Source organism: Haliotis asinina, chromosome 5 (assembly GCF_037392515.1).
Source record: "Haliotis asinina isolate JCU_RB_2024 chromosome 5, JCU_Hal_asi_v2, whole genome shotgun sequence".
NCBI lineage: Eukaryota > Metazoa > Mollusca > Gastropoda > Lepetellida > Haliotidae > Haliotis > Haliotis asinina.
In genome coordinates, this window is record NC_090284.1 from 44,471,909 (window position 1) to 44,484,807 (window position 12,899).

Below are 12,899 nucleotides of genomic sequence, written 5' to 3' on the forward strand. Positions count from 1 at the left end.
TCACAATAGAGTACAACCATCACTCTGGTGTTATCGACCATCCCATCCAGAGCCTCAGGTGAGGAGATAGGGTCCCAGATTTATTCTTCAGTAGCATTTATAAGCACAAGTTATGCCATTCAGTCTAGTTGGCTAGTGAGTATCCTGATCTGACAGGGTTGGGGGTGGTGGGGGTGAGGAACACTTGGCTAATTGCTGGGACTAACAAGCCATTGGTCCCTACTCAGATGTATATGGAATTGTAATTATGTCATCTTGGGATAGCGTTTCTGCAGTGGCGGCTCAAACACATTCTCAGCATAGGCCAGTCCCATACACTGTACCATGGGTGAGGAACACCCAACAATATGAGGGTCTATATGGCGGGTAGAAGCATGCATGATGAGTATGTTATTTGTTCATTGATCATCAGAACATCTACAAAATGAGGGTCTACATGAGGATGCAAAGTGTCAAAGTCATATTACGTGTTGGTAAAAATAAGCAACATATATTTAATGAAAAGATAAATATGTACATGTTAGTTAACTGTAAAGTTATGTTAATGTGAATATTACCAGTTAGGTTTGATTTGAAATATAAGTAATAACCTATATGATACTAAATCAGGTCTAATATTTCCTGTAAGGTGAGATCTGCCATATCAAAATGTAGATGTAGTAATTTTGGCTAACCTGTGGAAACTTGAAGTTATTCAAATGCTAATTAAACTGAGAGACTTTCTTCTTATCAAAGATAAAACAATGGATTTTCATTTAACTTGAATTTCATGTACAATTTATTCAACATAGTTTCATTGCAGTAGGTTTATCTCATTTTAGTGAATGCCAGTCTGTACAGCATAGTGAATGCCAGTCTGTACAGCATTTTGTAAATGTAATTGTATCAACAAATATATACTGTATAACATTTGCTGTTTTTATATGTAAATCTCAACATTTCAACAAAAAGGAATGCTATACTATTTGACATAAGAAATTTTAACACTTAAAATGTCTTGTTATTTACAAGCTATATACATATTGTAATGGGTGTGTCTTGGTATTATAATTGCCTTTAGATTCTCAAAATCATGAGCTCTGCCAGGAGGTCACAGTGCTTAAAATGTGTTATCCAATATTTTCATCATGACAAGGGGTAAAGATCAGCATTCTGTAATATGTGCCAAAGAACACTTTGACAAAAGAAAGGCTTTTTCCACATAAAAACTGAAACTTTACAGGTGGTAAGAAGTTATGATTTAGAAATTTAAAAAATCCATTCACAGACGTATCACAATGAGATTACTAGTAACACTTACAATTACAGAATGTCCAGGTTTACCTGTGTCGTAATTTGTTTTGATCATAGTGTTTGAATGGTCATTTCTGTCAAAGTTTTGTGTAAGTTACTTGTCCATTGGTTCAGGCATCACTGATGATATGAACACTGTGTGAAGGTTTTCATGACAAGCAGTGTTACAGATAGTAACTTCTTTCATCATGTTCACACCACAGGAACATATTTTTACCATGCCATTAATGGGTAATATATATCAGGAATTTCAAACCAGAATTTTAGGGGTCTTTCTTCTTCTTGTGTGTGTATGTTTTGTTTTTGTTTTTTGTTTTTGGGTTTTTTTTAAGAACCCACAGAGACTAAAACTTGATAACATTTTCTTTGGCAAAATGCTATTTATGTATTCCTGAATGTTGCCAGGATCTACTTCAAGTAGATGTGTACTTTCAAATACCATATACACTTTGAAGGCATTCCATTGATGCCGTTGAAACACACCTGAGCAGGCAATATTTATTTCTTGGAACAGCAATACCACCTGTGTGGACCCCTGTGAAATAGTATTGCGTAAACTGTATAACCACCCTCCTCCTGTAGAGCTAATACGAACAACTGAGATACCCAGGAAGAGAAGCAGCTAAGGGGTTTCACTGCATAAATCATTTGCCAGGTATTTCTTCGCAGCCTTTAAATTCTTGGACTTGTTTCACAAAATGGTGTCAATCAGTAAGGCAGTTAGAGCTGGTCGTGCTGTTTTTCCGAGGAGATGTTTCATGCTGTGGTTGAGAATATATCTTGAGTGGGAGCCAATTGCTAAGAGGCGAAAAGATATTCCCGAGGCAGCGACCAAAGTTTCAACAGCTATTTGATTGAGGGTCTACACCCTACCGAGTACTGAATGTGTGCAAACCAGTTTTAACTTTTGATTAACTTAGAAAACTGAACTAGGGCATTAGGTTGTTCATTCAGCACTTCACTTTCATGAAAGTGTTTCATACAAAATAAGCACGAACTACAATAGTTATTCCACAAAGCGTGACGTCTACACACGGACGGTGGTGCTTATGAGAAGGATGTCTTCCTTGATGCAGCTACACTTTAATTAGAAAAATATACTGAGGTTCACGACAATTGATAAGACCTATTCTTGAACCAATTAAGAACAATTTCGTCAAGTTCATCCTCTCGACCCTCAGGGTTGTCCTTCTTGACCTCTTCTGTTGGAGAAATATGGAGAAATTGAAACCCTTGCAGACGGAGACAAGTTTATACTACCAGTTGTTCAGCGCCGTCTGGCGGAGAGTTTCATGTATGATTGACAGGTGGAGTTTTTCACCTCTAATTCTCACATTGGCACTTTCCCTAAACTCGTGCAAATTTTATGATGGGTTTAGAACCGTTTCTGCGATTCCGTGACAACTGGTGCTCCTCGCTTGTGTCTTCTGCAAAGTTTTATTGACCCAATATTTCTGTTTAATTGCTGAGACAAGCAGTTTTAAAGAAGATGGATATTGTTCCTTGAAGAAATTCGTCAGCAGACTCTTTGACGTTTGTTCGCAGATTGTAAAATATTTTATCTCCCGCGTCAAATGTTTGACAGCGTAGCGCACAATTGAGTGGAACAAGTTACTTAAAACATACAATCGACGTTACCAGATCAAACACTTATTTGTAATAGCATGTAAAGGTAAGTTTCCTAGGCCGTGATGTTGGGGAGTTACGGAAAAACCTAACGAATTCTTTATGGTTCTGAGCGAGACACAAGAAGTAAAACACATGTCTTTGAGGGTTTTTTAACTCGCTGATCGTGCATGGCATTGGTCAGACACCTTGTCAGCAAGCGAGCTTCGGAAATGAGGCTATCCCACTCCGCCTTTGTTAGATTCGCTCAGACATGTGGGGAATTCCTCGCATTTCAAGACCCACCGCAAGGTGGCGCTCAAATACAAATGGGGTTCTCTCGGGGTTGGGTCGTTTAGATCCTAATGGAGTATTTGTTTTGTGTCAACAACACTCAGTCGATCAAGAGTTTCTTCACCCTGCTCGAACCCCGTAGCTCTCGGCACGGTCGAGTGACTCCGCTCTGTAAATCTTTCCCCCAGACAGTGAACGCCGAGCGAGTTGCCAGCCATCCTCATTGTTGGCCTATTATCATAGTAAACGCTGCACGTGCCATATGTCAAGCCAAACCAGCGGTAAAAGCTAGTTTGTCATTTCAGAAAATAGGCCATATTAAACAAGCCAGGCCCGACAACAGAGACCTTGCATTTTGAATTTCATACCCTCCCCGCGCTTCACAATGCTCATAATGTAACCGGGCCTCGTGCGTTTGTTAGCGGATGTTATAGTAAGGATTAATGACGTTATGTTTGATGTGACTAAACTAAGCTTCAATGTATTATCCACCCATTGATCACGCTGAGACAAATATGAAACATTGCATGCCTCGAGTTACTTTTGCAGCCCAGAGACAATGACTCATGATATTGTTTGCCACAGACAATTAGACGAATAAACAGTCGTAACTCATTCGTCAAGGGCAAGGTCACATAAGGGAGATAATTCGTGAGAAAGGATGGGTTAACGCCGTAGAAGCAGTAACTACGGCGGGGGTACTGTAATAACCGTAGTTTTAAGTAGAGAATATTTATTGCGAGCGTCAGGGGTAGTTATTTCACCCGAATATATCTCTTTGTATATCTATATATGCGGGTCACGCGCTGACATCAGATAGGGTCATATATTACGTAGCAAAGATAATAATTACAACATGACCTGTTTACTTTCGTTCCGTGTTCTGCAAGCCAGCTACATTATGACACAACGGCCCAGAAAATTTACTGTAAATTGAACGCACAAGCCTCTCGTTTCGCATAGGTGATTTCTAAGAAAGCAAGTTTGAGCCCGTGTCGGTGCGAGTTAAAAGCCGCATTTCGTAGCCACTTTTGAGAGTTTTCGAGGTTATTAAGTTCTCTAAGAGCTGTATTAAATTATTGGGATTGAGATATCAGGTTACATAACGCCCGGTGACCCCCTAGACGCTGACAAAAGAATTTTAAACGACGCGACGGATAGGAAACGATACCGACGATCAAAGATGTGAGGCTGTTGTTGGGCGGTCGCTGTGTATGGGGATCGACTGAAACGTGAACTAAGAAGTCACTGGCCCTAGTTGTGAAATGCCGCTCTCGGTTGTCCTGAAACAACGCGAAGTAGTGTCACATCTCAATGCTGTTGTCACCCTCCACCCAGCTCCAACCCCTACCCTTATCCAACCGTCCAACCCCGTTGTCTTACGGCCTGGCCCTCAGAGGGAAAAAATACTGGTTGAAGAAAAGCTGTGATTTCTCAACAGCTCTATAAATTATCATACGGCTACAACAGATTAACTGGTCTTCAGAAACGCCGTCGTCAGTTGCTGTTGTCTTGTGGGTATTGTTAGAACTGATCATGAGTGTGAGTAGTGAGTGAGCTGAGATTTACGCAGCTTTTAGCAATAATTCAGCTACAATATCAAAGCTGGGAATACCAGAAATGGGCTTCACAGACTGTGCTTATGTGGGGAATCGAACCCGGGTTTTTGGCATGACGGGCGAACATCTTAACTACTAGGCTACCCCACCGCCCCTAGTATATGATTAACTTACATAACGTTGTAACGTCACAACCATGTTTGTGTCTTGTAATTTTACCTCTCCTTGCTTTTTTGTCACTACTGGTGTTCGTTCATTCATCAGACACCCTGAACGGAATGGATCTAGTGTTTAGACTCGGTAACTGGCTTTACGACGGAATCTTGCTCACATCGATCACTGGATTGTCTGGTCCAGATTCGATTGTTTTCATATCATGGACTAACAGGCGTCCCCCGATACATACTGAAATTTTCTTTGCAAGCTCATCACTATGAATCTTCGCTTTCCCATTTGTACAGAATTGCGGGTGGATCTTATACACATAAAGTTCACATTTTAAGATCTACCCGGTTACAACGTACACCCTCGAATGCATGTGACGCTATGCATGCATATATGACGTCGGTGTATATAGGGGTCTGCCTGCATGGTGGGTAACATCGAGTCCCAACGAGCCGTTTCCAATCGTCACACAAGCAACAGCTTGATCACATGTGAGCATTTAGGTTCGTGAAAAATATATTTTCTAGAACAAAGACTCACTGACAAACTATACCATGATGGTATAGTTAGATGAAAAAAAAATTAAAAAAGAGAGAAAAAAAGGTCTGATCGGTCCCTTAAGGCGCTATTCTGAAGTCACTTTGGCTATCGGCATTGTAAACACATTCATCCTAATTTGAATGGAGTCGTGAGGGAGCAAAACCTGTCTTACTCTCGAAAGGAAGCGAGAATCAATAATATATTTCTTTAAGGCGAAAGGTGTTTTTGAAACAAAACGGATTACTGGCGAATGCAATGAATATTTAACAGCCTGACGAAGATATCTCTCGTAATGGCGAGTCATATGAACAAGATCGTCAAAGATGCTTCTTCGAATCAAGAGGAGTGTTAAAATCTATTGAGTCTTACATAACTCTATTAACTTAACTATAAAAACATCAATAATGAAAGACTACGTGGAGAGAAATACCATATGGAGAGTTAAGCATATGTGCTGCCTATGAAGTTCTCATCTACAAAGTGTTTATGTGCCATAGAAGGCGATACAGCTTCTAAAGGAATGCTTCATGCTGTAATATCATCGGGAAAGAGATGGGCGACCTTCAGTAATCGTCAAGGTATCAGTAGAGCGCCCAGTCATCTTCACAGTAACTCGTTGGGGCAGGAACAGCTGACATTTTTTATTTCAAAAGGGATCCTGAAACATTCATAGTAAGTTGAAATTTCAAAGGTTAAACTCTGTCTCCCACTCCGCTGATGTTTATGAGTTGGAACTACATCTCGCCATTATAGATTTAGGCAACGTAAAGTTACCCCAGACGTTCCCCAGAATCGACATGTTGGGGTGAATAGTTACGATGACACGCTTGGGATAGCCTAGTGGTAAAAGTTTCAAGCCGCAGTCCAGGGTTCGATTCCAGAAATTGTGCAATGTTTAAAGCCCGTTTCCTGCATATCCAGCCATCATATTGCTGGAATATTGCTAAAGCGGCTTAAAATTAAACTCTCTTGGTTATGCCAGCCCAGTTCGAAAAGGAAACCCGAAATCGCACGTCACCAAGTCGATAAAACCAATAATACTACAGGTAGGCCAATGGTTTTGAAATGCATGAAGCAAACGAACAGTGTTGGTGTTAAGCCGACAGCCCGATTTGGGGTAGGAGTATTCACACGTTTGACCAGCAACGACTCAACACGTGACCATCTTCTGACCAAGGCCGGGGCGTCTTCTCACATGTGATCACGATGTTTCGCAGAGGTTAATTGATTTGGAGGTTTGAGCGGATGGGGTGCAAAGAATACTGTTTTGGTCGGTAGTTAAGGTGTCGACCTTAAAAACAAGCACTTAAAAACAAGAAATAAATAAAGACGTAGATCAAACGAAACTACACGCCGATTATATATAAGATCGCCTCATTTTCAACCCTCACCATTGGCCAAGTGTTGGAATTTCCCGAGCAAGAGCGGATATACCAATATTTAGACACGAGTGTCGTAAATAGAGTATGATATGGGAACGACTATATTATTCTGGACAGGACAACCGAGTGATTAACAGCATGAGGATCGATCTACGAAATTCTTGTTACGTATGTCACCCAAGTCAGCGAGCCTGACCACCCAATCCCATATGCCTTCTCACAAACGTCGAAACTGCCTGGTATTGAGGATATTCGACCAGTGTCGTACATTTATATACTTGTATCGCCAAGCTAGGTCGATGTTCACATTGCAAGTCGCCGGTTTGTTTGGGCCGGGCTCGATCGTTCACAAATTGCCATGCGGCTCGAATATTGTCGAGTGTGGCTTTACACAACAAAATACAACCATTCCATGCGCAACTATTGTACTTGGGATTATGTTAATGTATATTTGATGAATGAATTTTGATATCCAAATGCCCAGAACATTCCATGCCAGTACACGTGGACTTCGTTGTCCAACTAAGAGGTGGAGCCGCACAGGTGCTTCTATTCGAAACAGATCCATGTTGTGACTTGCAGGGCCTTAAATAGAACTCTAACCAATTCGATCACGTATCCATTGCAGAAAGACCATCTCATGAGGTATTGATCTGAATTCTGTTACTATATAAACCGGGAAGGTGTAGTGTACAAAGAAGAGCCAATGCTGTAAAACGGGTGTTTGTTTGGCATTAATAAGAGGGTCAAATCATGAAGCAATACTATAAACTATAAGTATGCTTAACAGGGCGTGATGCTCTAACTACATGTTTAATAAGAGGGTGAAATAATGAAGTAATCCTATAAACAATACGTATGCTTAACAGAGCGTGATGTTCCAACTGCATGTTTAATAAGTATATGCTTGTGTGTGAGTTTGGTAGATGGGGGGGATACACATTCGGAAGAGAATTTTATGGATGTCAACTTCTTTATTCTGAGAACGACAACGTTTTGGAATTGTAGTATATATTTACTCTATGATCAGGCGAATTAGTATGTACTCCGACATGACGTGTTCTTCATAATGAAAAAGCTGACATCTATGTAAAAGTCTCTTTCGATTGAACACAGACGCACATATACCACATTAAGTGAGTGAGTGAGTTTAGTTTTACGCCGCACTCAGCAATATTACAGCTATATGGCGGCGGTCTGTAAATAATCGAGTCTGGACCAGACAATCCAGTGATCAACAACATGAGCATCGATCTGCGCAATTGGGAACCGATGACATGTGTCAACCAAGTCAGCGAGTCTGACCACCCGATCCTGTTAGTCGCCTCTTACGACAAGCTGAGTCGCCTTTTATGGCAAGCATGGGTTGCTGAAGGCCTATTCTACCCCGGGACCTTCACGGGGCATATACCACATTAAGAGTATATTAATTTACCAGACACGAGACTTTGGTTAAGGCTATGTAGGGTTACCTGCGAGTAGTTAAATATCCTGATAACCATCGTGATACCTTTTCAGACTTGTTCTAATACTTGACCCGGGACGGAAACACAACATGAGACATTGAGATTACCGTCTAACCTACTAGGTCGTTACGTTGTACGGGTGTGTGAGCGGGTGGTATTCGCTGATGAAACCCACAATTGCTGGACCGTTACAGTGTCCGTATGTCTTGTCACCATTCACCTGTTGAGTTTATTCATGCTTTTATCTGCCCGATTTCCTTAAGTGGATCCTGGGAAGCAACTTGCCGTTTTGTAAACCCGGTACCCATTATGCGTGTGCGCTGACATACCCATTGCTTGTAGTTGTATCGCTAATGGTTGCCGTTTACTCTTTATCTACAACATGTTTAACACAGTTTGGAAACGTAAATAAATTACTGTGAAATATGTTATCAACGTTTTATTGTAATCCGTCATGTCCTGAATACACTTTTAACTAATTTTCTTGTTTTAAATTGTTTACGTTCTTGAAAGGGCGTTTTGTATTCAACATTTTTTTAAATTAAAGGCAGTTATTCACCTATCATCAGTCACGCTTTGTTGCAATGATGGCACAGTGCGTTTTCTTTTGCAATTACCAGTTGAATCGAACGTGAGAGTGGATTAAACATTCGGTTTGCGTTGGTTAATCATTAGATCGTTTACGGTATTTTCAATATTTCGCCGTCCGATGGTACTTCGACCGCGATTCGCTATCTGGTGTCTATTACATTTCGCGCAAATGAAGAGTTACGGTAGCAACGTCGCGGCATTTAGGGCCGACAGCAGTTCCTTCCCTTGTAATCAGAGGGTATTTTTGCCGCTGGGTTTACTTGTCCGAGAATGATTCAAGTTGTGGCCGCCGATCTGTTTCTGTGCCAACAAGTAAACAGGGCGCCCTGCAGTCGAGCCGAAGAGAGGCGAATTCCCGGGATTTGATCGCTATATGCAGACTAGTCCAGAATCCCGTCCACAGCACCACGTCACAAACACGGCAAGGCAAAAATTCCATTTTAGGACACGGCCTCATTAGAACTGACGTGCAATCGTTGGCATAGAGGCTGAACAATTGATAACATCGCAAAGTGTTGATTTATTTGTCTTGTTGAGAAATAGCAAGTAAATGTGTAAATATGTGTGAACGTAGGTATGCGGTGTGGAGTCACAGCAGGGGGAAAGCGCATCGGGACTATTACACCCGATGCAGGTACTTACAATTTATGTCGCGTGCCTTTTCTACTTGGTTAATCAGTTTAAGGTCGAATAAAAGAAATCTGCGTCTGTGAAAACAAAACCTATTCTTCTTTAACCTGTAACGTTGCAGTATTTACTTCGTTTCATAGAACAGAATTAGAGATACAAATGCATACGCATGTGTTGTTTCAGCTTGTCATATTAATGGTTCTTTTTCCAAGGTTCAGACTTAAACGAGTTTTAAGAACTTGGGAATTGTCTCCCTTGAAGCGTTCTTGGTTTCCAACGTTTAGACATGTTGTTGGGGTTTTTTTGGCACGAGCCCATATGCCGTACGAAAGTCTTATTACATTTCCAGATCTGAGTCCTTAATTGTTGACACGCGTGTTAAAGATGAAACTATGCTTGTTGACATTCTGAGGATTACAGATCTGATTAGCCTCACAGCGACGAAAGGTGTCGTCGCGTCATCCCCCGCCTATCACACGATATGTCCACTGAAGCTTAGGCGCTGTTGGAAGTTTAGCACATCCCCGTCCCCACCCCTTCCTATGGTAAGGGAACGACAAATGCATGGGTTACGGCTGTTTAGTTAAACAGGGTGACAATTAGGTGGATTCAACGACGGGCGTCTTTCATACGGTTAGGGCTGGAGTATAAACTGGCTTTGTTCCCATCTGGGGTGTTTTGTAAGGGGTTGTGCGCGGGACGATTCAGATGGTGTCGTTAACATAGATGATGTAGCCCATGGCACAATCAGTTTAGGTGAAAAAATACACAGAGTATAAATATATTACATGAGCATTTGTTGGTCAAATGTCGAGTGATTGCCTGTCCCTTTGAACAAAACAACTTATATTTTTTATATTGATTTGAAAATATATACACTTATATATGAAGAATGATGAGAATACCGAGCGTAGAGTTGTAGATATATAACAAGTAGTTTCCGGAATAATAACACAACACAGATCTTCTCCTACATGTTTCCATCGTTTATCTTTAGGGAGAAGTGTACATATATTTATATGAACGAAATCAGTTTTCGATGTATATTGTTCTCGCCTGAATGCGCTGTCAGCAAGTTAAAAATACAGTTTGTCACAGCGTCAGTCAGTGTTTTATGTGATTATCCGGTAGCGTGGAAACATTTGATTGACAAGTCCATATCGGTAGTACACCCGCGAGGGGGATCTCAAGCGATGTACAATGAAATATACTTATGGCGTAACGAAACACGCTCTATTTAACACGAAGTTTGGTAGCGGGGCTTTTATTGTCGGTGGAATGAGATAAACGAATACTTATACAAGTGCGTATTCATCGTGTTGTTACTCTTGACATGTTGTGACAGACCCTCTTTTTTAGAAAAATGTAATGCATTCACGTTCGCTCGCACAATTACACTTTTATCTGAGAAGATGAATGAAAATGGTTCATGTATTGCAAGTGTATAGAGTCGTTTATCATCACCTGTTCAGAACGCGCCTGCGAGTAAGAACGAATCATACGGAGTAAAAAGTCGCGTATCAATAATGTACTCAGTGATATTACCGAGTCTTACGTCGCTTTTCATATCACTCACGGCATATGCGAAGTCAATTACTAAATATTTGCTCTCGCATTGAAGTACAGAGTGGAGATGGAAAAATAGCTACAGGCATTCTAGAGTGAGACAAATCTGACGAAGTCAGATGGTTTGTCTTTTGATAGCAGGGGCGAGATCTGCGAGTTGAAAGTGTACGTTATTTGTCGACAAATGTTCCCTGAACGCAGTGTTTAACACATTGTCTCCCAAACCTACGCCTTGTAGGCCCAGGGTTCCCATCTGTCGTGTTATTTTGAGGCCGCACGCTTCCACTTTCGATTTGTTTCTTTGTCGAGATCAAGGGAAGCTATGCCGATGCACCCACCCCGCCGACGATCTCGCACACACAAGCTCTTAGGTCATTCGGTGTTCCCAGCTTAATTCATTTTCAAGTCATTTTCCCCTAGTCATTCACTCCGCTATGTTTAGCTTTGCAATGGTTACAAACATCAGCCTCGTGCTGTGCACGCGGTGGTTTGTAATGCTGGTTCCAGGGCTCTAATTAATATTCATGAGCTGTTGGCCCTGGCTGTCTATTGTGTGAACTCTCTAATCGAGCTAAACTCTATGTTCCGGTGCGTGATTGTTGTCGAGTTTATAGAAACTGCGAGTTATCGCGACTCTGTTGTGACCCTCGCGTAAACAAGTGATTTCACACTACTCACAGCTCGGAGACACTTACCAAGAGTGACTGTTGTGTAAAGACACGATGCAAGCGGGACGGTCGGTAAAGTAACTGTGAGATAGTATCTGTATGATGTTTTGATAGCGTGAACGACAAACTCCTCAGTGTTTGGCTGCATGTGCGATCGTCCAAACGCAATGAGAGACAAGTTGTGATACCACTTTCAGGACCGAATATACCTCACAGCTCCAGCCAATGTTGACCAACGTTACCTGCTCTGTGTCAAATCGGATGTATAATTCTGTAAGGTTTGTACACATTTTGCCCCACATGATGCTGTGTTAAATGTATTCAAATGCCTTGGTTTTCCCTCCAAACCTGCTGTCACTCGTAAGGCTTCATACAACGATCGGGTGTTAACTGACTTACAAACAGTGCTCAGTGTTTAACAATCTTCCCTTGTTACAGTCCGACAAAGCTTCATAAGTGTAAGGATGTCCAATGACATTCTCCTTAACCGTGCCAATATTGCTGGAACGGTGTGGTGTTTGTGATAATTGATTTATCAACAGTCATATCTATTAAAAATTTATTACAGACACAAAGCACTCTCAATTTGTACTAGTATTAATGAAGGGTAGGGGTAATTAATATGTTTGAAGAATCCACTGGGATGGCAAAGAACAGTTTGTCATTAGTTTAATTAAATTAATATCACCAAGAGATTTGACTGATTGGTTTATGTGGGGGGAATAATTTTGACCAAGGTTGAAATTGGATTTATGTTTTCCATATTCCCATTCAAGTATAGCAAATATAAATATATGTATTAAAATATTAATTAATGGATTACAACAATATTTTTTTACAACTAGCACTGGTTAAAGAACAATTTTCAAACATGGGATACATTGACCGATATTAACTTAATGATTGAGTATTAGATATTTTACAACCTTACCCTCATACTTTTTCTTAAAGGTAAGTTTGCCAATACATGTAAGTCTGAAACAAACAGCCATATAGGCTTAAATCTGTTATTTTGCTTTTTAAAAATTAAACATTGACAGTTTTGTGAATTTAACGAGGGAAACTCCATGTATACCCATGTTGCCTGCTTACAAGACATAAAACAAGAGTAATTACATTGTACCACATAGTATAATAATA

General features: G+C 40.8%; 1 protein-coding gene across 7 annotated transcripts in view; it reads left to right on the forward strand.

Annotated features, from left to right (window-relative positions):
- LOC137284581 (zinc finger MIZ domain-containing protein 1-like) overlaps nt 1–12,899 on the forward strand; it is a 154,919-nt gene that overhangs the window by 100,545 nt on the left and 41,475 nt on the right. For 3 of the 7 annotated variants that reach the window (XM_067816450.1, XM_067816451.1, XM_067816452.1), the window contains exon 1: nt 11,656–12,037. The exons of the other annotated variants lie outside the window; for them this stretch is intronic. The gene's annotated coding sequence lies outside the window, so the exon portion shown is untranslated. Of the gene's footprint in view, nt 1–11,655; nt 12,038–12,899 lie in introns of those variants that run through there. 7 annotated transcript variants of the gene reach the window in all.